Here is a 250-nt window from a genome sequence, read left to right as displayed (position 1 = left end):
ACCCGAGTCTGGCGGCCCGCGCTGGTCCCTCCTCCCGGTGCCGCGCACAAGCCAATGGCGCGCCGTCCCCTCCCACGCGCCCGCTGCCTCGCCCCCGAGGGTGGCCGCGGGGCGGGGGTGGGGCTGGGGACCGGGCTTCCGGGCTCCCCCACCGAGGCTTTCCTGGAGACCGCCTGCGGAGGGCGCGCGCGCACCCGAGAGAAGGGGCTCGGAATCAGAACGGGGGTGGGGGGGGGGGGCGGGCGCGGGG

Source organism: Tenrec ecaudatus, chromosome 4 (genome assembly GCF_050624435.1).
Source record: "Tenrec ecaudatus isolate mTenEca1 chromosome 4, mTenEca1.hap1, whole genome shotgun sequence".
NCBI classification, from domain to species: Eukaryota; Metazoa; Chordata; class Mammalia; order Afrosoricida; family Tenrecidae; genus Tenrec; species Tenrec ecaudatus.
Note: the sequence above shows the minus strand (reverse complement) of the source record.